The 23,148-nt window shown below is 43.8% G+C and overlaps 1 long non-coding RNA gene across 4 annotated transcripts in view; it reads right to left on the reverse strand.

Moving 5' to 3' along the window:
- Positions 1-22,435, reverse strand: part of LUZP1 — a 101,082-nt gene extending 78,647 nt beyond the window's left edge. The window contains exon 1 of one of the 4 annotated variants that reach the window (XR_001918824.1): positions 22,338-22,435. This is a non-coding gene — a long non-coding RNA (leucine zipper protein 1). Of the gene's footprint in view, positions 1-13,802; positions 13,874-15,408; positions 15,638-22,337 lie in introns of those variants that run through there. The other 3 variants (XR_001918826.1, XR_001918822.1, XR_001918825.1) reach the window with 3 other exon arrangements.

Genomic DNA, 23,148 nt, shown 5'->3' on the forward strand with positions numbered 1-23,148 from the left:
GCAAGGAGAAATAAGAAAGCCTTCCTCAGTGATCAATGCAAAGATGTAGAGGAAAACAATAGAATGGGAAAGACTAGAGATCTCTTCAAGAAAATGAGATACACCAACGGAACTTTTCATGCAAAGATGGGCACAATAAAGGACAGAAATGGTAAAGACCTAACAGAAGCAAAAGATATTAAGAAGAGGTGGCAAAAATAGTCAGAAAAACTATACAAACAAGATCTTCACAACCCACAATGGTATGATCACTCACCTAGAGCCAGACATCCTGAAATGCAAAATCAAGTGGGCCTTAGGAAGCATCACTATGAACAAAGCTAGTGGAGGTGATGGAATTCCAGTTGAGCCGTTTCAAATCCTAAAAGATGATGCTGTGAAATTGCTGTGCTCAATATGCCAGCAAATTTGGAAAACTCAGCAGTGGCCACAGGCCTAGAAAAGGTTAGTTTTCACTCCAATCCCAAAGAAAGGCACTGCTCAAACTACCGTACAATTGCACTCATCTCACATGCTGGTAAAGTAATGCTCGAAATTCTCCAAGCCAGGCTTCAACAGTATATGAACCGTTAACTTCCAGATGTTCAAGCTGGATTTAGAAAAGGCAGAGGAACCAGACATCAAATTGCCAACATCCACTGGATCATCGAAAAAGCAAGAGAGTTCCAGGAAAACATCTACTTCTGCTTTATTGACTAAGCCAAAGCCTTTCACTATGTGGACCACAACAAACTCTGGAAAACTCTTCAAGAGATGTGAATACCAGACCACCTGACCTGCCTCCTGAGAAATCTGTATGCAGGTCAAGAAGCAACATCTAGAACTGGACATGGAACAACAGACTGGTTCCAAATCGGGAAAGGAGTATGTCAAGGCTGTATACTGTCACCCTGCTTATTTAACTAATATGCAGAGCACATCATTAGAGATGTTGGAATGGATGAAGCACAAGCTAGAATTAAGATTGCCAGGAGAAACATCAATAACCTCACATATACAGATGACACCACACTTATGGCAGAAAGTGAAGAACAGCTAAAGAGCCTCTTGATGAAAGTGAAAGAGGAGAGTGAAAAAGTTGGCTTAAAGCTCAACATTCAGAAAACTAAGATCCTGGCATTTGATCCCATCACTTCATGGCAAATAGACGGGGAAACAGTGGAAACAGTGACAGACTTTATTTTGGGGGGCTCCAAAATCACTGTAGACGGTGACTTCAGCCATGAAATTAAAAGACACTTGCTCCTTGGAAGAAAAGTTCCAACCCAAACAGCATATTAAAAAGCAGAGACATTACTTTGTCAACAAAGGTCCATCAAGTCAAAGCTATGGTTTTTCCAGCGGTCATGTATGGATGTGAGAGCTGGACTGTGAAGAAAGCTGAGTGCTGAAGAATTGATGGTTTTGAACTGTGGTGTTGGAGAAGACTCCTTAGAGTTCCTTGGACTGCAAAGAGATCCAACCAGTCCATCCTAAAGGAAATCAGTCCTGAATATTCACTGGAAGGACTGATGCTGATGCTGAAACTCCAATACTTTGGCCACCTGATGCGAAGAACTGACTCATCTGAAAAGACCCTGATGCTGGGAAAGGTTGAAAGCGAGAGTAGGAGACGACAGAAGATGAGATGGCTGGATGGCATCACTGACTCAAATGGACATGAGTCTGAGTGAACTCCGGAAGTTGGTGATGGACAGGGAGGCCTGGTGTGCTGCAGCCCATGGGGTCACAAAGAGTCGGACACAACTGAGTGAACAGTTCAGTGAACTGAACTGAACAAACACGTGTTTTTTGTCATGGTGATCTAGAGTCCTAACACTACCAGTCTCCCAGGGATACTTCTCAAGCCCTTATGAGTTTCAGCTTCCCCCTCTATAAAGTAGAATAACAGTACCTATATTTCATGAGGTAGTTGTAAAGAATTAGACAGCAAGTATCTGTTACACAGCAGATGCTAAAGAAATATCAGGTAATACATTCTACTAAAACTTGTTGCAACAACAGAAACTGGAAGACTATTTCAACTAATATTATAAATTAAGCCATCCAAGGTGAACAAGTTTATTGCTACACTGCTAATGTACACAGGACAAATTCTGTTTTAAAAAATTCTAAAGGAAAAATGTGTTCCAAAAATTCTGTCACACTTGATAATCTAATGATGATATTATTTTTGTGGTATAATGTCCATAACTAAGAACTTAGTGTTTTGAAACGTACCTTCCCCCCAAGCCTCAGTAATTATTACTTCCATAATAGAGAAAACCTTCCAATTCAACCCCAGGGCAGAATCAGAGATTCTCAACATATCTCAAATAAATGGAGTTGTAAAATCACAGAGATGTAAAGTAGCCCGCAGAGAATTCGAGGCAAAAGGCTACATACTGCCCCTTTCCCCAACATCAAGAGTTAACTAATATCACAAATGTTCCTCAGTTTTACCAGTCCTATAATCTTCGAGTTATTTCTTTCTCTACATCATCAGTAAGTCCTATCTCTTCCTTCTTCAAAACTTCTCTCCAACATATCCCCCTCTTTCAGTTTTCACTCCCAAAATTCAGGTCTCAATAGTGTTCACAGATGAATTTCTAAAACAATTCTTAACTGGCCTCCCTTCTAACAATCTACATAATGAAAGTGAAAGTCGCTCAATTGTGTCTGACTCTTTTCCACCCCAAAGACTGTACGGTCCATGGAAATCTCCAGGACAGAATACTGGAGTGGGTAGCCCTTCCCTTCTCCAGGAGATCTTCCCAACCCAGGGACTGAACCCAGGTCTCCCGCATTGCAGGCGGATTCTTTACCAGCTGGGCCACAAGGGAAGCCACTCCTGATTAATCAGCCTATAATTCCAAGCTTATCAAGTCATGGTCCTACTCAAAACTTTCAATGATTCCCAAATGTTGGCAAGATCAAGTCCACATTACTCAGTATAATTCTCAAGACTGTTTATAATCTGACTTAGCATTACCTCACTAATCTTATCTCCTCCCAGTCCATAATCTAAACTCTATTACAGGATCAAACAATAAATATTACAAGTTTGTTCCAATCTCAGTATCTTTGCTCTTGCTTTGCTGAGGCCTGGAAACCTATCCCCTTCCTTTCTGCCTATTCAAATCCTATCCACCCATCACTGTAAGTGAAAGTCATTCAGTCGTGTCTGACTCTGCAATCTGGAATTCTCCAGGCCAGAATACTGGAGTGGGTAGCCTATCCCTTCTCAGGGGATCTTAACGACCAAGGGATGGAACCAGGGTCTCCTGCATTGCAGGAGGATTCTTTACCAACTGAGCTATCAGGAAAGCCCTTCCATCACTGTAAACTCCAGTCTAACTGCTTCCATGAAGCTCACTGACCACTTCAGCCCAGACTCATCTCAGTAAACTAAGACCTATCATTTTGATATGTTAGTAGCATAACAGACCTCCTAGAGCAGTGCTGTTGTACAACAGATCCAACGGCATTTTCACACACAGACACACACACACACAAAACCCACCAAAGTAAACTTTTCATGAGGCTAAATTATTCAATACAAAAAACTCATCTAATACAAAATGGTGGTATTAGATGAGAAAACTGTTTTCCATTTTCATGTCCTTACTTGGAAAACAAAAACCTCTTTTGAAATATGACTGGTTTTATGAAACCCAAGCTTTGGAACCACAAGTCTACAACCCCCATTTTGGCATTTATATATGCTCCAAGACTTGCAGAACCATTTTTTAAAAACTACGTACTGTCTGCCCAATGAGAATTTTAAATTCCTTAAGAACACAGGCTATATACTGCACTTCCTTTGTCTTTTTGTTTTCTCCACATTAATTAGGCCTGGATCAAATATAACACCAGAACTATAAAATGAATAAAATTCACAAAATTCCTGACTTTAAAATTTAATGTGAAACTGACCAAAAATGTAACTGAAACCTGTGTTCCTTGTCTCCTCTCCATTCCTCTTCTCTAAAGGTTCTCTGCATCCCTGGGGATTGTACCTACTTAGTGAACAACTACTATCCTCCAATATTTCTGCTCAGATCCCACCCCTCTCACCTCTCTTTACAATCTGAAATTTTATCCCTGTTTCCTTCTTATTTCCCCTTGTTCCATTAACTGCCTCACTACCCACCCATCTAGTTTTCCAACATACTACTATAAGATCCTTGGGATGGAGACTTAAAAACAAAAGTCTAACATAATCACCAGTCCTCAAGTTCCTACTCCAAAAGAAATTTAGCAAATGTTAAGAAGTACATAATTTTATCAAATTATATTAAAACCATCCCATACTGCACTCCAGGATAGCTGTGGTAGAAAGTATTAAAAATTGGTATTCCTGACATAAACTTACCAGGGTTCATTACTTTGTTACACAAACAGCCCGACTACATTTGTTATATCTTCTGTCTTCAATTAGCTTATATATATTCCGTAACAGTCTTTCATGTTAAAGACATTTACTGTAAGTTATGACAGTTAAAGACACTTACTGTAATCTTTAAGTTTATCAAGACCTAAAAATGGTATTCTTCCTATCCTAAGGAACATAAGCCAAAGCTGACCTCATTTACTCAGGTAATAAAGATCTTAAATACACACAGTTCATAAAATCATCTCGTCTTCTCGTTTGAGTAATGTAATTTTCAAGAGCAAAGACAGAGTCAAAACCTAGCTTGGCATTTACCAGTTGTGTTGACTTTGGGCAAACTGAGCCCATATCTTAAGGCTTTTTCATCTATTAAATGGGGATAATTAACAGTATCTACCCCCAAAGGGTTAAGAGGAAGATTAAATAAAGATATAAAAAGCACTTAAGTACAGTGGCTGGAACACAGTCAGTAAATGCAAGGTTTTATTATTAGTCCTCAGTAAGAAAAAATCCCTAGAAAAATTTTCAAGTATAAGACTTAAATAGCTGCTGATTCATTGATATTAGATATAAATCACTCAGATTGCCTACACCAGATAAATTATCCCACATAATTAGAAATAGACAGTGTATTTGTGATAAATCTGTTTCAAGGTTTAAAGAGCCAAAACTGCTTCTATTATCTTGTTCAGCATTAAACTTTTCCAGTTAAATGCTTGAAACTGGATGAAAGTAGAGATTTCATGTTTAAAAACAGGAAAATGCTGTCATTTTTCTATCTGAACTCTTTAGCCTCTGCAGAAAGTCTATACAAATAATGCCTTGGTAAGTGGGAAAATACCTTTCTCTTTATTGTTTCAGTTCAGTCACTCAGTCGTGTCCGACTCTTTGCGACCCCATGAATATCAGCACGCCAGGCCTCCCTGTCCATCACCAACTCCCGGAGTTCACCCAAACTCATGTCCATCCAGTTGGTGATGCCATCCAGCCATCTCATCCTCTGTTGTCCCCTTCTCCTCCTGACCCCAATCCCTCCCAGCATCAGAGTCTTTTCTAATGAGTCAACTCCTTACCTGAGGTGGCCAAAGTACTGGAGTTTCAGCTTCAGCATCAGTCCTTCCAAAGAACACCCAGGACTGATCTCCTTCAGAATGGACTGGTTGGATCTCCCTGCAGTCCAAGGGACTCTCAAGAGCCTTCTCCAACACCACAGTTCAAAAGCATCAATTCTTCAGCGCTCAGCTTTCTTCACAGTCCAACTCTCACATCCATACATGACCACAGGAAAAACCATAGCCTTGACTAGACGGACCTTTGTTGGCAAAGTAATGTCCCTGCTTTTGAATATGATATCTAGGTTGGTCATAACTTTCCTTCCAAAGAGTAAGCGTCTTTTAATTTCATGGCTGCAATCACCATCTGCAGTGATTTGGAGCCCAAAAAATTAAAGTCTGACACTGTTTCCACTGTTTCCCCATCTATTTCCCATGAAGTGATGGGACCAGATGTCATGATCTTCGTTTTCTGAATAGTGAGCTTTAAGCCAACTTTTTCACCCTCCTTTTTCACATTCATCAAGAGGCTTTTTAGTTCCTCTTCACTTTCTGCCATAAGGGTGGTGTCATCTGCATATCTGAGGTTACTGATATTTCCCATGGTAATATTGATTCCAGCTTGTGCTTCTTCCAGCCCAGCATTTCTCATGATGTACTCTGCATATAAGTTAAATAAGCAGGGTGACAATATACAGCCTCGACATACTCCTTTTCCTATTTGAAACCAGTCTGCTGTTCCATGTCCAGTTCTAACTGTTGCTTCCTGACCTGCATATAGGTTTCTCAAGAGGCAGGTCAGGTGGTCTGGTATTCCCATCTCTTTCATTTTTTATTGTAAGTAATTTCAAATCTGTTCCCATATAGATTTGACTCTCAGCACACTAAAAAATGTTCCTTTTCCCCCTTTTCAAAAACTTTCTTTTTTAGTAAAAAAAAAAAAAGATTAATTTTTAAAAGGCTACAAATAAAACCATGTTAATATTAATACAAGATAATGCTTTCATTAGAGAGAGTTTCCACTCAATCATAATACAAGTTAAATAAGTTCATGTAATTATTTTTATTTTTAGAGGGTAAAAATGAATAGTGTTATACAAGTTATCTTGGGAAGCAAGTTTTGCTTTCAACAATGCCACCAAGGCTCAAAACCTTTTTGAAACTTCATTTCTAAGATTCTTAAAGACAAGCCTCATACACACAAAAAAATCCTAGTCTCCACCTTGAGAATTACATCTCATTTATGACCAACATAATGTTGATTACTCACTTCATTCACCAGACTTATCTCCAAAAATTAAGTATAATTCCCCCAAACGAAGACTTAATAGGATTAAGAACATGAAATATGTTCTATAGATACGTTCAAAAGAAGTATACCAAATATTTCAGTTTGGAAATCTCATTAAAATATTCATTTTGGAAGCTGTTTTTTAAAAAGCAGTCATATTCCCTTACACATACCCTTCAGACGGACTTCCTGATGGTCCAGTGGCTAAGACTCCATGCTCCCAATGCAGGGAGTCCAGGTTCAATCTCTGATCAGGGAACTAGATCCCACATGCCACAGCTAAGACCCAGTGCAGCCAAACAAATAAATAAAAATTAACATTTAAAAAAAAACTACATAGTAACAAAACTAGAAATCTGAATTAGTACTGAATCTATGTAAAGCAGGAAAATAGTACTGTGGATAATGACTAAAGGCTTTCAATTTGAACCATTAAACTATCATGCTTCCATATTTGCTCCCTTGAGTGCCTCTGAGGGAACAGCATTTAATAAGGTTATTAACATCCATTTCTCTTGAAAATTTTATTTGGTTCACACCAGTTTGGGTAAACTGCATGCGTGTTAAGTTGCCTCAGTGGTGTCTGACTCTTTGTGACTCCATGGACTGTAGTCCACCAGGCTCCTCTGTCCACGGAATTCTCCAGGCAAGAATACTGGAGTGGGTTGCCATTCCGTTCTTCAGGGGATCTTCCCAACCCAGGGATCAAACTCAGGTCTCCTGTACTGCAGGCAGATTCTTTACCATCTTAGCCACCAGGGACCCACCCTAACATTATGATCTAAGTGTTTTTATCCATTTGTTTTGTTTAGTCACTAAGTCTGTGTTCAACTCTTTTGCAACCCCATGGACTGCAGCCCACCAGGAGCCTCTATCCATGGGATTTTCCAGGCAAGAATTCTGGAGTGGGTTGCTATCTCCTTCTCCAGGGATATTTCCAACCCACAGGTCTGGATCAAACCCATGTCTCCTGCATTGGCAGGAGGATTCCTTACCACTGAGCCACCAGGAAAGACTTTTATACATTAAATTATTTAATCCTCACAACCACTCTATCTTAAAAATGGGGAAATGAAGGCTTTCTGAGGCTACAGAACTGGAATCATAAGAGCTTTACATAATCTTATTATAGGGTAAGGTGCTATTTAACCAAAACAGTCAAAGTATGAAAATAAGACACAAATGAATAATCTGTCAAAGAATCAGAAAACAATAAACCACATTAATAAAGCTTTATTTGAATAAAGTCTAATGATTCAGAAATGTACTTCAAGATCTCATGATGCTTAGAAGCCAATGTTACAAACAATTCTACAGTAAATGTGTAAAGTGTAGGAGATTAGGTTGAATATATACTAACTTTGTAATATATTCTGAAAAAAAATTTTTTTTCATGAATTCACCACAGCTTATCATTTGCTTCTTCACACTTCAAAAGAAACTTCTGAAGTTTACTACTGTTTTGAAGTATGGATAAATGTAAATGCATTTCACCTATACTTATTATCTTGACCTAATTGGAATAAAAGCTAAAAACCAATAGACTGATTTCATAAAAAATTCCTAAATTGCTAAAGAATAATGTAACAGTGAGAAGATTATGAAAGCTAAAAAAATTACTGCATTGCCTCAGAAACTTCATAAACACCTCTGTCCAATAACTCCATAAAAACAATTATTAAGCTACCCTATAATCTTCTGATATAGTTCCATGAGAAAAGTCAAATGTTCTCTGCTTTAAAACACATAGTATCAGGAATTCCCAAGCAGTCCAGCAGGTTTAGGACTGTGCTTTCACTGCTGAGGGCCCGAGCTCAATCCCTAGTCAATCCCCAAAGCCGCACAGCCAGCCAAAATAGAAGAAAAGAAACTCAGAATACATAGTAGGTATCTCTTAAAACAGATTTATATTTATCACACAATTGCGTTACACTTATATTAAGTTAAATTCTCCCAGTTACTACTAATTCAAATTTGCACTTAAATTGGCTTAAACACATAGGAAATGCATACATACATTCTTCTACCTTTTTTCTTTTCTTTTTTTGGCCACACTGGGAAGCATGTGGGATCCCCTTGAATTGGAAGCATCTTAACCACCGGACCAACAAGGAAGTCCCACATTTTTCTACCTTTAATAAAAAAGAATAACTACTGAGAGAGCTTATTGGCAAGTCAGAGAAGGTGGCTTTAAACAGATTTAAGTGACTTAAATTTTTCTTTGTTGATATCAAAATAAAATGTTATTCAACAAAGTAATTCAAATGAGGTGTATACCCAGTATCTCATTTCAGTTAAGAGCTTAATCTGAGCATTAGACAAACACTTGATTAAGGGTCATTCCAGGAAGAAACTGTACAGTTCTTTGCCAGTGAGATTCCAAAGAAGTAGCTGCACCACGAACAGACTCCTGTACCTTCTCACCTGAAGCAACTGGGGCATCTCAGCCTTTCGATTAGAGAAAACACTAAGCAGAATTCTCATTAAAATGTTAATAAGCCTAAGAAATTAAACTGTTACCTATACATAAGCATCACTATGATCAATCATCTAAAACTCTACTGAGGGTCTAGTATGTGCAAAACTCAGTGAAAGGAATTGAGGTGAGTACCAGTTAAGACAAACCCAGCTTCTGATCAAGAACCTTCTGATCAAATTAATTAATTAAGATACGAACTAATCAAATTAACCAAGAACACGAAAGGTATGAACATTACAAGCCACAAGATTTTTGAGAAAGTGAGAAGCTTCTGACCTGACTAAGGAGATACAAGCTAGTGTGACTTAACCAAGAACTTGAGGAGTATCAGCAATAAACATCAAAATTTTAGAGAAGAAACACTACTGCAAAGTCAGGACAGACTTCAAAGATGAGGAACTGAGCTGAGCCCTGAAGGATGGAAAAAATGAAATAATTAAACAGCAAAAGAGAGAAAAGGACAAAAGATAGTGGAAATAAATGTGCTAAATTGTGAATATGGTCATTAAATATTTATTAAATACCTACTACATGTCAGTCACTGTGTTACGTACTAGATGATCAAAGCAGATGAGTTTCCTGCCCCTGTGAAGTCTACTGGGAAAGACAGATAATAATCAGGCAAGCAGATATATCATTATAATTGTAACAGGTGTTATAAAGGGAGGCAACAGACGCCAGTAACAGGGAATAACGGGAAAGGACTAGCAAGATAAGATGATAAAGGAAAAGCATCTCTGAATCATAAGCTGAGGCTGGAAGGAGGCAGCCAGGCAAAGTGCAGAGGAGAGAGTGTTCAAGAAAGAACCACATGTACAAAGGCCCTGAGACAGGAAAAGAACTTGTGTTTAAAAATAAATAAGCAGTTAGTGTGAGAGAAGCATAACGGATCATGAAACTAACATAAGATGAAGTGGTACTCAGGGGCCAGGTTACACAAAGCATTACAGGCCAAGACAGAGTTCGAATTTGGATTTTATTTAAGTCTCAAAGAAAGTTAAAACCATTAAAAGTTTCTGCAGGACTTCTCTTGTGTGCCAGTGGTTAAGAATCCGCTGGCCAACACAGGGGACATGGGTTCGATCCCTAGTCCAGGAAGATTTCACATGCTGAGGGGCAACTAAGCCTGTTCCCCACAACTACTGAGCCCACGTGCCACAACTACTGAAGCCCATGTGCTCAAACGCCTGTGGTCTGCAACAAGAGAAACCACTGCAATGAGAAACCCACACACCACAACTAGAGAGTAACCCCCGCTCACCCCAACTACAGAAAGCCCTTGAGCAACAATGAAGACCCAGAACAGCCAAATAAATAAAAGTTTCTACATACTCACACACTGCTGAATAAAAGGAGGCAGACTCAAAAGGGTATATATGCTGTATGATTCCATTTTCACAGAAGTACAAAAATGCATCTAATAGAAGTCAGGATGGTGATTACCCTTGGTGGGTGGAAGGGCTGCAAGAACCTGAAGGAAACTCAACAGGGGCTTCTTCTAGGTCCAGGTCCCGGTAACATTGTTTCTTGATCTGGGTGCTGGTTACATGAGAATATTCAGTTTGTGAAAAATATCAAGTTGTACTCTTATATGTACTTTCCTGCATATAAATACTACATACTTCAATAAAAACTTGTAATAATGTTTCAATTTTTTTGGCAAGTTTTTAGTAACATGTTTTAAAAATATTACTCTGTCCAGATAAAATGGCAACAGAGGAGCACATGCAAATAGGGAGGACTTGACTGACAAATTAACCTGGTGGAAGTTTCCAGAAACATAGAATATAGAGGAAAGGGTGAGTCAAGCAACCAGTGAATACAAAGTACCATGTTCATAAAGAATAAGTTAGGTCTAGAAAGGGAGTTATACAATAAAAGATAAGCTATAAATTCCTTAGAATGTAAGGAGGTACCTCTAGAAATTAAAAAAAGAATAGATGAAAATAGCAATGCCTAAAAAGTTTAGCAATGCTTGTTATCTTTTAACTTATATTTTTATATGGCATTTTCAAGCTCTTCTCTTGCTGTCCCAACTCCAAAACAACAGTGTGATGAAACAGAAAGATTCTAAACTTGAGCATCAATCATATCTGAGCTGAAATCAAGTCTGCCCCTCACCAGCTCTGGCAGTAACTGCTCTGAGCTCACCTCCCTCATGGACAAAGAGGATAATGGCTACCTCATAGTTATTATTTTCTATCACCACCTAAAATGTTGAGTTGGTAGACTGGTATTTTAATTTATCATCTCCTAATGGTATATGGCTGAGTGGCTAAGCAGCAGCAGTACTGGTATATGGAGGGTCAAGTCGGTTTCCACTATCAAGATTCAAAGGTGGGAGAAGAGAATTATATAACAGTCAACATACAGAAACAGCATGGATAAGGAAAAACAAGAAAGGAACTTCCCTGGCAGTGCAGTGGTTAAGACTCTGCTCTACCACTGCAGGGGGCACAGGTTCAATCCCTGGCTGGGGAACTAACACCCTGCATTCCCATGCCGTGCAGTGGGAAAAAAAAATAATAATATGAGGGGTCAAAGACAAACATGTGTCTTCTAGCAGTTCAGATAAAGTGGTTTCAAGCATTTTCTAAGACAGCGACTTGTCCTAAAGCAGACTGGGACAGGTGCAGTGACTTGAGAAATTAAGAGAAGAAAAGACAATCTATGTTTCCCCAGCAAGATGCAGTTCCTACCTAATGTATTCCCTCTGTGGAATATTAGCTAAAGCAAGTTAGAGATTAACACTAAGGATATTCTATCGCAGGTGGAAGGGCAAGGCCTTTAATCATTTTATGGCATCCCCACCCTTCAGAATTATTTGAACAACCATAATGTGTAAGGTACTCCTGAAGTATAGCCAAAGATGCTAAGTTTCATATTTCAAGAGCTACCATTTCCAAAAAGATCCAAAAATAAATGTTCATGTCATTAACAAATTTTCAGGTAATTTTTATTTTCCCCACAGTGTATCCCTGTCCTAAAAAGTAATGAAAACCTGGTTCCTCATGAATTTATCTTTCTGCTGATCTGACAAGGGTCCCCATGTCTACCCCTCACTCTTCTCATGCACCTCACCATTGAACACTTATAGTTCCTGCTGTTTCCTACAAAGTTGGCACACTGACTCTCTAGTATTCACTCTGATCTCACCAGTATTGATTCTAAACATAGAAACTTCACAGCATTCCCAAATGATCACTCTGCTAACCAATAGCTAAGAGATAACACACCGTTTAAACAAACAAAGGCAGTTGTGGTGACTACGCAACTGCATGTGTTTATCAAAGCTCATTAAACTGTACATTTCAAACTGGTGAATCTTATTGTATGTAAATTATACCTCAATAAAGCTGATTTTTTTTTACAAGAGAATGCATGCATTCACTCATCCAGCAAATATTTACTGAGCATCTACTAAGTGCATCAGAGTTTATATCACATCTTTCAGCTTGACTATCTGGGTCCTACCTGTATGTAATGTGTATGCTCTACTCATAAACTAATACTGTCCTCAAAAGTCATGTTCCATGAAAAATGGTTCCATTTTTTATTATGAATGTCACCTTAATGATGGCCTCTACAGCGGGACCATTAGCTATCCATCATCTTCCATCACATCAGTGAAATCTATGCTATTTATTTTAATATAAACCCTTTGATCACAAGAAAAAAATTAAGCACCTACTGCATAGATCACCACCACAGCCTTATGTTTATCTATCAAAAAAAAAAAAAAAAAGAAGTATCTCAAAACTTATTGACAACATTACCAGAAGACAGTATTATCAGGGAACAGACTTAATTGACTCATTCTAGGATCCATGGTGACCCAGTAGCTGACTCAAAGGCCTAGAAACTAGGCCTCCTGGCTCCCAACTCAATATGCACAGTGGACCTTAGAAACAAACTTGGGTTTGAATTCCAGCCTCACTTCTTACTAGTTACATGCATACACTTAGCAAAGTCAGCTTCAGTTTGCTCATCTGTGAAACAGGGATGCCAACTACCATCTCACAGCATTGCTCTGAAGACTACAGGAGACCAATACCACCCAGTACAATTACTGGGCACGACATGATTAGTTCCTTTTCTTGGTCTTCAATTATTTAAGAATAAGAAAATATCTATTAATCAAAGTTAATTTACAATTCCTATTTTCTGCCTTGTTCATACTCCACATCAACTTCCTTCCCATCCCACCATTTCCAGTTCTTCAAACTTCAGTTACTATGTTTAGAAGTGATTTAATTTTAGAAACCTGGAAAATTCTTCTGAGTAAATTGAGCAAAACCTTCATCTGCCCCAAGGGGAATTCTGAGCAAAATAATTATTTCTAACAAGAAAAGAATTTTTTCAATGGGGGTTATTCATTTTAACCACATGAATGCCACCAAGGCTGCACACAAAGTAACAGAAAACCGTCTGGAACATACTGTACAGATCCTCCGAAGGGAAACACCCCCCTAAAAACCAAACGCCTCCCTCCCTAATCTTAGGTAGTAAAATCTTAACAGGCGATCTGAATTCCCCCGGCTCTGACGCCAGTCCAACTCCTTAGGCCATAAGTGCAGCAGTCTGTAAAATGCCCTGAACAAACCCCACCTCTCGAAATATTCCCTAAAAGGCAGGGAGGTCCAGAGAGTATTTTCTCCTTCTTCGACAGATAACGCACTAGAGGCACAATTCCTTTCATTCAAGGTCATTCAAGTCAGTGGAGGTGCGACGGGGTATCTGCAGTCTCTCTGGCTTTCTGGAGATCACACTGCAGGGAATTTTTTTTTCCTTTTTTTTTTTTGGAAGAGGGTGGGGGGGCGCTGCCTATTCTCTTCCCCTCTCCCACCCTTCAAGTGTGAGCACTGGTCTCGGCATTTCCGAAACAAGCCACAACAAGCTCTGCAGCGTAAGGAAAGGGGCTGACGCGATGAAGAAACAGATGCTCCAAAGCAAAATGGTCTTTCTCGCTTGCAGAGCCTCCTCCAAGGTTATTAACAGAAACCGCAGGCATCCCAGGGAGCTCTCTACTCCCGGCTCCGAACACCCCCAGCCCGGCCGCCCCGGGGACGCCGAGCTTCCTTCAGCAGCCTTCGCCGCCCGAGGCCACCGGCCCCAGAAACCGCACTTCATTCCTGCGCTCCGGGAAACCATGGCTCCTTCCCCGCCCCGCGCGGAGCTGGGGGTGCAGTGCGCGGAGAGGCGGGCCGCGCGCGCTGCGGAAAGTTCACCGCGGCGGCCGGCCGGCGGGCGGGCGGGCGAGGGGCGGCCCCGGCCCGGCTAGCCCGCGTCCCCCAGCAGATTCCACCATTAATTAGTCCTGAGGACTGTCTACTGGCAACTTAAACAAAGCGAATGCCTCGAATTCCTTCCCGGCCCAGCGGTCTGGCCGCGAGAGCAGCATCGGGCCGGGGCGCGCGGGGCCGGAGCTGCCGGCCGACCGACGGCTGCGGCGGAGCCCTTCCCCCGCCCGGCCCGCGCCCCCGCCCCCGCCGCCGGGCCCAGCAGCCCTGCCCGCAAGCCGGCCCGCGCGCTCCCAAATCTCTCCTCCTCCTCCTCCTCTCCTCCTCCTCCTCCTCGGGAGCTCCCGGGCTCTTCCTGTAAGATCACTTCCTTCCTCTCCGGGTGCCCGCGGGCCCCGCGCAGCCCCCCTCCCCGGCGGTCCCGGCTCCCCCAACCACCCCTCCCGGCCGAGCCGCTCCCCGCCCCCCACCGGGCCCCTGCGCCCCGCGCGTCTCCCCCCCCACCACCCCCCCACACACAACTCCCAAACTCGACCCCAAAACTCCTCCTCTGCCCCCTCAAACACGTTCCCCTCAGCTCTTGGCCCCGAACATTTTTTTTAACCTCAGATTCTCGCTCTCCCACCAAGAAGTCTCTCAGAACCTTCCCTCCCCCCACCACCACCCACCCTCCAAAGGAGAAAAAGAATCTCTCAACTCCAAAAGAATTCTCAAGGTCTGGCTCCAGAGATGTCCCCTTCGGAGCTCTTTCTCCGAAATGCCGCTCAAACTCTACCCCCTTCAACTTCACACACCTCACTCCCGCCCGCCCTCGCCGGGGTGCGCCCGCCGGTTCTGCCCGGTCACCCCTGGGTGCCCCGACCCCCTTCGGCGTGGCAGGCCGCCCCCTCTGAGCGCTCTCCTCTCTCCTCCCGACAGCCCGGCCGCCCGGCCTCCCGCGCCGCCCTCCCGCCACTTCCCCGCGGACTCCTCACCTCAGCGGCTCCAGCCCGCGATCCCGCCCGCCACGGACTCCGGCGCTCAGCTCCCGGCGGCCGGCGCCTCCTCCGGCTCCCGGGACTGACAATGAGGGGCGGGGCTATCTGGTGACGTCCGAGTCCTGGGAGGCGTGTCTTCGTTGAGGGGCGGGGTTGATCGACGGTCCCGCCCCCTTTGTCTTGCCTTTTCCCCCCTCTCTAGGACTTGAACTATTCCAAGTTTTTACTGCCGGTCTAGCTAGAGTGCCCAGCGCCTGTGCTAGGCGCGGTGGCAAATCGAAATGGAAGACAAGACTTGTTTTCAAGAGGGGCATTCTCAGAGGATTGTGGGATTAAATGAGATAATCCATGTAAAGGTATTTAGCCCAGAGCCTGGTATGGAGTAATCTCTCAACAAATACTATTTCTATTACTCAGCAAAATGTAGAAAAGGAACTCAGCTTGAACTCAGAAGGCATGGTGGGTTCCAGTCCCCACCTCCGCTATTAATTCCTTGCGTGATCCTGGGGAAGTCCTTTACGGTCTACATTCCCTCCTGTTGTCTTTAAAATGGGAGGGGGCCATGACCAGATGGTCTCAAAGGGCCCTCCAATAATACTGTGACATTTTCCTGTGGAACTATACTATGTGCAAAGCACCTTGGGGGCCCAGAGAAGTGGGGAGGGGGGCCTTTGAAGGGAGTTCAAAACCCAGCCCCAGCATGGTACAGGACACAGCACTAGAGGCTCTCCTGGCTGGTGCCCTCCCACGTACTGGCACAGAGTTGCATTCACAAGCCGGGACACAGATGCACGGAGGCCCGCTTCCTCTCCGACTGCAGCAGCATAGCTGGTCTCTTGAGACATTGCTTGTGTAAGCTCCTTATTGCCTATGGAAAAAAGGCCAAATGCCTGGCCTGGTCTGATCTCTTCCTACCTTTACACACACACATACACACACACACACACACACACACACACAGAGTTTATCCAAACTTCCCCTAGCACACCCACTGCTTTCCCACATCTGCCCATTGCTCATGCTCTGCCCTTACTGTCTCATCTCAGTTTACAACTCCTCCTAGTTTCCCCCAGCCAGAAGCTGACTCTCCCTTCCCTGAATACCCACGGCATTGTGTTAACTCTCACGTGGGCACAAACACATTTTAACTTGTGTCAAACTGACCTCCCCTTTGTTTCTTAGCACTTCCTCACTTCCTTGAGGTCAGAACCCACACATAAGTTTGTGGAGCTCAGGTTCTGATGTCAGAAAACCTTGGGATGATATATCCATGTTCTGGTCCGTACTACCACTCTTTGAAACCCATTCTCCTCATCTGTCAAATGGGCACATTAAGACAGTCACTGTGGCGTTTGTTTTAAAATCATAGAAGACACTGTGTGGGAAGCGCCAATCACGGTGCTCCACAAATGATGTAGCTGCCATTTGTATTTATTATTATTATCAGCAATACTGTTTCTAGTTCCTAACACCAGATAGCATCCCTAGTAATGATACACCCAATCATTTCATAGTGGGAGACTTTAAGGAGCTGAGAAAGAAATAGACTCTCTGAGAGGGGCCTTGCCCAGCATGGCCATTGGGATAGGAACTCCAGTTTCTAGACCCCACGTGGATTCTGCACAGTCACAGCTGATACCAAGGGGTGTCTCTGTCACTCAGCACCCATCCAGGTTGTGGACTCCGAGTTCTCATCTTTGGCAGCAGAGCTGACCCGGTCCTCCCTCAGGCCTCTCTCCTCTCATTTTCCTTACAGAGAGATGGATCTGTGCTAAACTGCCCTTGACACCCCCGACAGTCTTCTAGCAGAACTGTAGCAAGGCACTGGGCGTTTCCAGAGTGCTGGCCTGTGGGAAGAGGGAAAAGGCTTTGGGGTTCTGATTAATTTCCTGTGAGACTGACAGGCAAATGGCTGTTCTGAATTGCCTGGGCTGGTCCTCAAGGGCTCCTAACAAATTGCAGCTTATTTTTAGAATAAGAGATTCAAAAATGCCACTTCCCATGAAAGGAAGGCACAGCCACAGGATTGCTGCCAGCAAAGAAAGGGCCTTGACTGAGTGCCTCCTATGTGCTGATTCCAAGCATTGCAGACACTTGGAAGAGAGAACCCGGGACATACAGGGGAGGTTCTGAAGATAGAACTTTCTCTCCGGGACCCATGACCCCATCAGCCACTTATTCATTCATTTGAGCCTTGGCACAGGACAGATCAGGATTCAAATCTCAGTTCCACCACTTACCAGTTGTGTGACCTTGGGCTTTCAAGTGTCTGCATCTCAGTTTCTCGTCTGAAAAATGTGAATAATAACAGTACCTATTTCATACAGTGGCACAAGGGCTGTGAGGATCAAATGGCATAACGTGTGAAAGAGCTGAGTTCAGAGCCTGGCATCTAGTTCATGGCAGGATACGGAGGCTGCTATTACTATTCCAGCAGGACCTCCCGGGAAGGCCTCTCATGTGCTGGCATGTGGACTGGAAGTAACAGTCCTGACCACGAGAAGCTCATTTGGTAAAAGGAATGGAGGAGATTTTCATGAATAACCAATAAAACGTGTCTACCAGATATTGTTAAACAAACAAAAGCTGCAGAATTACAGGTGTAGCAGGATCTCATAATTATAATTATATACTTAGTACCTGAATTAAAAATGGAGAGTACTGAGGACTGCTTTGGTGGTCCAATGGTTAAGAATCTGCCCTCCGATGCAGGTGATGCAGGTTCGAACCCTGGTCGGAACTAAGATCTTGCATGCTAAGTAGCAACTAAGCCCACGCATCACAACTACTGAAGTCTGTGTGCCACAGCTAGAGAATCTGTGTGGCAAAGAAGATCTGGGGTACCACAGCTGAGCCCTGACACAGCCAAAGAAGAAAAAAATAAATTTTTTAATGGAGAATATAAAAAACTAAATAAGAAATCTTCACCTTTTCTCCTTGCTTTTTGCTTTGCTTTCTTCTGTGCCTATATATATATATATATAGCAGGAATTTTCAAAAAAGACTCTACTGAATGCTAAGAGAGAGAAAAAAGGATGAAGACATAGCTACAAGGTGTTTCCAGCAATGGACATCTGGGCCAACTCTTCATAAGCCATAGAAAATTCTACAGGTTCCATCTCATTCTTCATGGCATTCCAAGGAAAGCCCCACCTAGACAACTCTCACCTTCTCCTTCTCCCCAGCCCTTAGCTGCAGTTGAACTTTTCAATGCTGTAGTCAGAAGCAGGACTCTGAACAGCATTCCCAGGAACCATGGCAAGGCCAGTAGGAGAGACCTTTACGCAGGAAGAATTTTTTTTTTTTGCTCCCTGTCCTGTGCCCCATTCCCACCTCCCAAGGAATAACAATCTGTCAGCATCTTATACCCACCGTGCCTAAACCTGTCTGCATTCTAATTTCTCTCATTATATCTTTCTGTAATTTAAATTTTTTACAAGGAGGATGTATCACTTGGTCATCAGAAAAGTAGCAGTAAAGATACATGTAAATAGAAAGCTAACCAAGCCCAAGTTGGTTCACTTTAGTTGGTGTGCAAACAATACATTCGAACAATGTGGTTGAGGCCAGTGCTTAAGTCTCACAGGATCATAGAAAGTGAGAGTGGGAAGGGATAAAATCACCCTCAGTTTCTCCTCCAACCCTCAAATGGCATGCTTTTAAGTCTCCTCACATTTCAGACCACGCATCGCACACGCATTTGGTGAGTGAACACATTCACTCAACAAACGCCTATAGATCCTTCACTATAAACCAAGCACCACACAGGTTATGAAAGTCATTATTCCCACCTTGCAGATTAGAAAAACAAGGCTTAAGAAAGTAAAGTAACTTGCCCAAAGTCTCACATCTAGAGGAATCTAAAGGAAGACCTTCACAACATTAAAACCCAATTCCTAAAGTATGAGGACTGAGTTCCAAAGTGAGTGAGCTGTGCACTCAGGCCACTGTGACTGCCTGCGTGGCTTCAGGCAAGTCACTGAACTCTTCCAGGAGCAGTTTGCCCATCTCTCGGGAGTTAGGACATACCTGGATATTTTACGTAAGTTAAATGCTTTTGCCAACACCCAATGGATCATCGAAAAAGCAAAAGAGTTCCAGAAAAACATCTATTTCTGCTTTATTGACTATGCCAAAGCCTTTGACTGTGTGGATCACAATAAACCATGGAAAATTCTGAAAGAGATGGGAATATCAGACCACCTGACCTACCTCTTGAGAAACCTGTATGCAGGTCAGGAAGCAACAATTAGAACTGGACATGGAACAGCAGACTGGTTCCAAATAGGAAAAGGAGTACGTCAAGGCTGCATATTGTCACCCTGCTTATTTAACTTCTATGCAGAGTACATCATGAGAAACGCTGGGCTAGAGGAAGCACAAGCTGGAATCAAGATTGCCGGGAGAAATATCAATAACCTCAGATATGCAGATGACACCACCCTTATGGCAGAAAGTGAAGAAGAATTAAAGAGCTTCTTGATGAAAGTGAAAGAGGAGAGTGAAAAAATTGGCTTAAAGCTCAACATTCAGGAAACTAAGATCATGGCATCTGGTCCCATCATCACTTCATGGCAGATAGATGGGGAAACAGTGGAAACAGTGGCTGACTTTATTTTTCTGGGCTCCAAAATCAGTGCAGATGGAGACTGCAGCCATGAAATTAAAAGATGCTTACTCCTTGGAAGGTAAGTTATGACCAACCTAGACAGCATATTAAAAAGCAGAGACATTACTTTGCCAACAAAGGTCTGTCTAGTCAAGGCTATGGTTTTTCCAGTGGTCATGTATGGATGTGAGAGTTGGACTATAAAGAAAGCTGAGCGCTGAAGAATTGATGCTTTTTAACTGTGGTGTTGGAGAAGACTCTTGAGCTTCCCTTGGACTGCAAGGAGATCCAACCAGTCCATTCTAAAGCAGATCAGCCCTGGGTGATCATTGTAAGGACTGACACTGAGGCTGAAACTCCAATACTTTGGCCACCTGATGCGAAGAGCTGACTCACTGGAAAAGACCCTGATGCTGGGAAAGATTGAGGGCAGGAGAAGAAGGGGATGACAGAGGGTGAGATGGCTGGATGGCATCACCGACTCGATGGACATGGCTTTGGGTGAACTCCAGGAATTGGGGATGGGCAGGGAGGCCTGGCGCGCTATGATTCATGGAGTCGCAAAGAGTTGGACACGACAGAGCGACTCAACTGAACTGAACTGAAGTTGTATCACAAAGAGAAGTTGTTACATCAGCTCTTCTGGGAATGATTCTGCTTGGCACATTCCTGTTTGTGTGTATCCCCATGAATGTTTTACTCCCCATTAACACATTTAGGACAGTCTTCCTCACACAAACATGGATTAGTCCCCCCACTAGCCTGGGACCTTCTCAAGGAGGGGAACAATGCTTATTCATTTCTGATCCCTTTCTGCCTCCAGGACAGGGTCTGGTGTTTCCTTGGTTCCTTCATTCTTTTCTTTATTTCATAACAAATGGTTGAGAGCCTAACGTGTAAGACAGCAAAGGTCCCTGCCTTCTTGGACCTTAAGACTGATGAAGGGACTTCCCTGGTGGTGCAGTGGTTAAGAATCCGCCTTGCAGTGCAGGGGCTGCAGGTTCAATCCCTGGTCTGGGAACGACAATCTCACATGCTACAGAACAACTAGGCCCATGCCACCACTACAGAGGCCCATGGGCCACAGCTAGAGAATTCACGAGCCACAACGAAAGATCCTGCATGATCCAACAGACATCTCCCATATGGCAACTAAGACCCAGGGCAGCCAAATAAGTAAATAAAAAGTTTTTGTGGTTTTTTTTTAAAGCAGTGCTCAAAGAAAAAAAGTTTCAAAAACCAAAACAAACAAAAAAGACTGGTGGGTGGAGGGACAAGAAAATATTAAGCACAATCAATTACTTCATAACAACTGCATTAAATCCCCCAGAGTATCAGGCCAGGTGCAATGAGAGCTTGGGGAATGTGGAGTGGGGACCTAATTGAATTCTGGACACAGGGAAGGTTTCCTAGAGGAGGTGGCCTTGAGGCTCAGAGAGGTTAAGAAATTTGCTCAAGGTCACACAGCTGGTAAGTGGTAAAGCTGGGATTTTAACCCAGAAGGCCTCACTCCCAAACACATATTCCGCTACTAGACAACACCACCTTTTATCTCCTCTCTCCTATTTTTTCCTGACTCTTACTAGGGAGAGGGAGCAAGGCCTGTCTAACGTAGGATGCTCCAAAGCAATATTTTCCCCAGATTGAGGGGTCAGAGCCCTCTTTGAGAATCTGGTGAAATCCATGAAACCTCTCCTAGGAACTACATGGACACAGACAGACCCACAGAATCTTGCCTGCAGTTTCAAGGGGTTCATAGGGATCATGAGGCCCAGGTTTAGAACTCACACCACGGGAACCTTACAGTGAGATTCTCAGAACCTCAGACAAGACACCAGGGCCCTATGAGGACCTCACATTCAGAGACAGACCCCGGAACTCCATAAAAAGATTCTCAAGATCCAGGAGAAAGATCCTGGGAACCTGTAAGGATCCCAAGCCCCTCCCCTGCAGAGACATTCTTAAATGCTATAGACTATAGAGGCGGCTCAGGCCCTAAAAAAGCCAGCATCAACTCCTGCTCCTTGGAAAGCTAAGACTGTTTTGGAGTCACTGACACTTTGAAACTGAGGGGGGAAAAATGCAACCTACAACAGGCTTTGCACAAAATCCAGGCGTTCACAGACCTCTAGGAGGTCATCAATTACCCCCAGAATCAGGCCTCCTGTTCTCGGGCCTCCATACAACCTGGACCCTCCCGAGCCCCTCACGAACCGGGACAAGGTCCACAGACTCAAGACACAAACTTTAGAGTCAAGCAGCCCATGGGTCGAATTCCGGCCCTATAGTTTACTAGCCATGACCTTGGACCACTCACCTACAAACCCTCGGGCCTCAGCGTCTCACCTCCGCAAAGAGAGGCTCGGCCACCTCTCCCTCCCCAGTCCGGCCCCCCGCGGCGTGGGCTCCGTGCCGGGTGGGCGCTGCCGTCCGCGGGACCCAGGCCACTCGGCTCGGGCGCCCGGGACCGGGGCTGCGGCGCTTGCCTGCGATCCTGATGGACCGGCTGCAGCGGGAGCGCGAGCGGCGGGGGAGGCGGCGCGCCTGCCGCAGTGACAGCTCCGCGCCGCCGCGGGCCTGGGAAGCCGGCGAGGCCGTTCCCACCCGCTGGGCAGGGCGTTCCCGCCGGCCGGCTTCCTGCAGTCGGGGGCAGCCGAGTGGGGGAGGCGCGGAGGGGCCGCGGGGCCGGCAGGCCTGGTTCCTGGCTTTCTCTCCGCGTTTCCTGAGCCGGACTGGCCGGGGGATGGGACCCAGCACAAACGTCCTTCCCGGGAGCGCAGCCAGGAAATCGCGTCCTGGTTCGCCCAGGTTCCTGCTGTGTCCCAGGACGATGCCGGTTGTGGTCCATAATCTTCTCGTCCTGACATCATGAGTAGGATGCAAGAAGAAACGGCAGACCCCAGACCCCACAGCCCAGCGAGACTCCAATCCCGTGATGGAAGTTGGTTAATTTCATTCTACAGATGAGAAATCGAAGGCTGAAAAAGTGAAGTGACATCGTAAAAACACTGCTGCTGATAAAAAGAAGTGCTCACTACCTACCAGGTGCTGTGCTACAAATGCGCTAAAGTAACTGTCTCTGAGCCCTCAGAATCTATGAAGGTAACTATTGTCCCTATGTTATAAAT

This window comes from Capra hircus, chromosome 2 (assembly GCF_001704415.2).
Source record: "Capra hircus breed San Clemente chromosome 2, ASM170441v1, whole genome shotgun sequence".
NCBI classification, from domain to species: Eukaryota; Metazoa; Chordata; class Mammalia; order Artiodactyla; family Bovidae; genus Capra; species Capra hircus.